General features: G+C 62.7%; 1 long non-coding RNA gene across 1 annotated transcript; it reads right to left on the bottom strand.

Annotated features, from left to right (window-relative positions):
- Positions 1-1430: 1430 nt before the first annotated feature.
- LOC119152908 lies at positions 1431-3432 on the bottom strand. Its single transcript, XR_005105973.1, has 2 exons — positions 3280-3432; positions 1431-2228 (listed from the first exon to the last, which is right to left on the bottom strand). It is a non-coding gene; the product is annotated as an uncharacterized LOC119152908 (long non-coding RNA).
- Between the last annotated feature and the right edge of the window lie 703 nt (positions 3433-4135).

Here is a 4135-nt window from a genome sequence, read left to right as displayed (position 1 = left end):
GTGCCTGGGCTGGAGTGCCCCCCTTCCCAAGTTTAGGGTACCCAGGGGGCTCCCCCTCCCACTCACAGCCACCCCCCCACACCACCCAGTGGCCCTGTACCTCGGTCGCCAGCTCTTCCACCCGCTGTGTCTCCCTGTGGAATGGGCTGTCTCCAGGCGCCAAGCCGTGGCCCCAAGAACAGTATTTCCAGGAATCCCCAACGTAGTGCCTAAGGGATTCCTGGGAAAACTGGACCCTGAGGGCACGGCGACCTGGGCTTTCCGCCAGCCTCACGCATCCTTGCCACTGGCTGGGCTCCACGTGTGGCTGATGGGAGTGCTGCTGCCACTTCCCTGCTGCTCCCCCCACCACACAAGGCTCCCACACTTCTGTGTGACTCCTCCCGCTGGTGCCCAGCGCCAGGCCAGGGGTCCCGAGCAGCCATGGGGGCCCCTCTGCTGCAAGGAGAAACCTCCCCATCCTCCTCTCCCCCCTTGCTGTCTGCAGGGATCAGGAGCTTCGGGGTGAGCCCTTTCCCGTATCCAGGGCTCGGCTCTCCTTGCGTCACTCGTCCCAGCAGGTGGGGGGTCCCAGTGGTCCCCAGGGTGTGCAGTTCCTCCCTTCCCGAGCTACAGTGCTTCATCTCAGACTCCCAATTGACCAGAGATGCAGCACTGCACCTTGGGCTGGGAGACATCGAGGAGCCTGCGGTCACCTTTGCTGCAGCTGATGTACGTCTGGGGGTCATGCTACAGCAAGGCTGTGTGTCTGCCTGCCTGCCTGGGCGCAGGCAAAGAGGTGTCCCCTGCTCCAGAGCCATGTGCCCACATGCCCCATGCCCAGCCCAGACATGATGGCAGGACGGACCTGGGCTTGGTAGCTCAGCCTGGCCCCGGCTCTGCAGGGACAGAGAGGGATAGGGACAGATGAAGGGGTTCTGCCTTCAAATCCGTGTAACCTCTCCGAGAGCTGGTGTGGAGCTGGGTGAGAGGGTGAGGGTAACAGGACTCCCCCCAGGGCCCAGGACTTCCACTCAGTAGGGCCAGGACACCTCAGTACGGTGTGGAGCTGAGGGTATCACACAGTGCATCCCTCCCTGCCCTCTGTCCCTTTCCCACCCCGAGGTTTGAGGAGCATGTAAAAGTTCCTGCTGTCCCTCCCCACCCTTGTTCCTGTCCCCATCAGAGGAGAGCCTGCGGCTGGCCAGCACCACCTCAGCTTCCCAAGCTCAGACACCAGCCTATCCCAGGGTGGCAGGGCTAAGCCCCCCCTTCACATGGATGAGGATCAGGGGCTGCAGGGGGAAAGACCCTGGACCTTCACCCCCAGGTCTGGACAGGTATCAGCCCATCCAGACCCACACGTGAGGATCTGGGGGGAAGCAGGAGGAGAGGGAGGATGGGAGGGAGTGGCTGAGCCCAAAAATGTCTTTCACAGACAAACACTAACATCCTGAGCAGAACTGAAACGTGATAAACAGACCATCTATCACAACCGCGTCCCACTGCCAGGCCCCGGCGCTCCCAGCAGCCTGACGAGAAGCAGATGGTGTGTCTCTGGCGTGAGCCCCTGCATCCGGCACCGGCCCCCGGCCGGGTGCACCCAGTTGGGAACTGGAGCAGAAACCACCCCATGCAATGTGCCAGGCTCCCCGTCTGCTGCCCCTGGTTCTTGGTAGGAAAGAAGGGGGGAAACAGCCCCATGGAGCCTCAAGCTTGCGGCATCCATCAGTCAGGAATGAGGTTTGGGAGCAGCCTTGGCCAGTGCGGGGTTATCTCCATACCAGCCATGGCCAGGCCAGCCTTGAGCTCCAGCCAAGTGTGGGAACAGCCACAGGGACCCAGAGCCAGGGGAGGTGCTGCAGGGACCTTCCTGCCACCCTATGCTTTTGCAAAGCCTCTGCCCTGCTGCTGGCCCTGCTGGGCAGCACTCTGGCCCCGTGCATACCCCCAGGAAGGTGTCACCATGCTTTCAGCAAGGAGCCACATGCGGCACCGCAGCATGCCCTGGGAGCCAGCCCCTGGGGGTCAGCCCCCCTTTGCACAGCCGGGCAGGGGGCAACAGGGTCAGGCTTGCCCGCAGCGTGCAGCCTCCTGTGCCCGGGGAAAGGGCACGTGGCGGTGTCCGCATTGGCAGCGTGTCGGCATGTCAGCTCTGCCTGTCTCGTCGCTGGCCATGTTTCTGGGTCTGTACAGTCATCACATGCCTTTGGCAGCTTCCATGTCCCCAAGGACTCCCACGGCTGAGCCTGCAAGACATAGAGGATGGCAGTCAGCGTGATGATGCAGAGTCAAGTGTGGACTGGTGTGGAGCCACAAGCTCCTGGGTCTCTTCGTGGGCAGCTGCTCTGGAGCCCACTTGGGTGCCCAGCACCCCATGGGACTGAAGACATCAATGCTAACAGCTCTGGGTACACAAGAAACGCTACAATAGCCACTCAAAGGCTTCCCTTTGATTGCTCGAAGCCGTATGTGCCCAAAGCCCAAGGGTGTGGGGCATGTTCCCCTCTCCCTGTGGTGGTGAGCAGGTCCCCAGGCATTCAGGGGGGCCTGGGGATGGCCCCTGTTCTCGCCTGCCACTATCCTGGCCTTGGTGGGAAAAGATGGAATGGAGCTTTCTCTGTCCCTGTGGCATGGGGCTGGGAGACTTCAGCTGCTGTCCCCGCGGAGGTGGCAGGAGGGGAAGAAATACCAAGAAAGGCTGGAGGAATGTGCCGGGCGGCGCATCCTGCCGGGTCAGAGGCAAAACATCTGCTGGGGCTTGCCTGCCCCTGCCCCTCGAGGGGAGGTCTTGTGGGGAAGGGAGGCACCCCCATCCTCCCCTGATGTCCCCATCACATGTCCCCAAGATGGGGCATAAAAGCCAGTGCTGCAGGGCCTGCCCTTCCTCCCTTATCTCCACTCGGTTTTGTCCCAGTTTCCTGAGGAAAGGAGGCTGCCACCAGCGTGCCATGCGGCCACCACTCCCTGCTCCCCAGCATGCATGTTGCTGCTGGGGCATCTCCATGTTAGGGACACCAGTGTCCCCTGAGCAGTGCCTGCCAGGAGGAGAGCTACAGCCCCAAGTTGCTCGTCCCCTCGCTCACATCGGGTATGAACATGCCATCTGGCTTCAGGAGAAAGCAGAATAACGGCTGGACTCGTGGCCCTGCCGACACTGGGGGGACCACCAGCCACCACCCCACCCCTCAGCCGAAGCTCTGCAGAGCATGCCTGGGGCACGGCGTGCACACCCAGGACAGTCCCCCCAGCACCCTCTTGGTCACGCCAGCGCTGCCCCTGCTCCCACCCGCTGCTCACCTCCAGCCTTCGCCTCTGCCAAGCCGCGTGCCCTGCTGGCCCACCCTGCTGGCCCACCCTGCACCGCCGGTGGGTGCCGGGAAGATGGGAGCAGGCGGGTGAGTGCTCGGTGGCCACAAGCTGCCTCCCCCGTGGCGCTGGGCTGAGTCAGAGCTCGGCCCTCCCCACGGTTACAACACAGCGCCCTTTCCCCTCTCCAGGCAGGCTGCCGCTGCAGGAAATGTCCTTTTTTAATAGCAGTTGGGATTTGTTTTCTCCTTGACATTCCCCAGCCGTGAGGCCAGACCTGGGCTTTTGAGGGAAGCCTGAACCCCTGGCCAGGAGGGCTCTGCCGCCAGCGGCTCTGGGCTGCCCCACTCTCTGGAGGAGGGCAGAAGGCACTGGGCGATGCTCAGCCCCATGCAGGTGCCTTTTCCCCTCCTCCTGGCCCCCAAAATCCTGGTCTTCACCAGCCGTTGGGGCTCCGTCCCTGCCCCAGCCAAGCTTTGATCCAGCTCTGGTCATCAGCTCCCCAAGCAGCCCTGATGCCACCTCCCGCTGTCTGAGGGACTCATTGCTGGGTGACACCACGCAAGGTAAAACCTACCCAAGGACCCCCCCAGCTCCCCCTTCGTGGGTGGCAAGGGCTGGGGTGATGGAGGGGAACGAGCTCTTGCTGGAAGGACTTACTCAACTCTAGAAATGTAAGGGACTGACCCCAGGGCACCTTCTGCTGTTGGGTGTCCCTCACAGGCAGCGATCATACGGGGATGCTGCTCGCTGTGCCTTTGCAGCACAAGCTGGTGGCAGGACAGCTCCAACGCTCCTTTCCACCGGGGCCTTCCAGCTCTCCCAGCATCTCCATCCCATCCCCAAC

The sequence above is a fragment of the Falco rusticolus genome, chromosome 8 (assembly GCF_015220075.1).
Source record: "Falco rusticolus isolate bFalRus1 chromosome 8, bFalRus1.pri, whole genome shotgun sequence".
In the NCBI taxonomy this organism is placed as follows: Eukaryota; Metazoa; Chordata; class Aves; order Falconiformes; family Falconidae; genus Falco; species Falco rusticolus.
The sequence above is the reverse complement of the archived record's forward strand: the minus strand, read 5'-3'. Positions and strand labels throughout refer to the sequence as shown.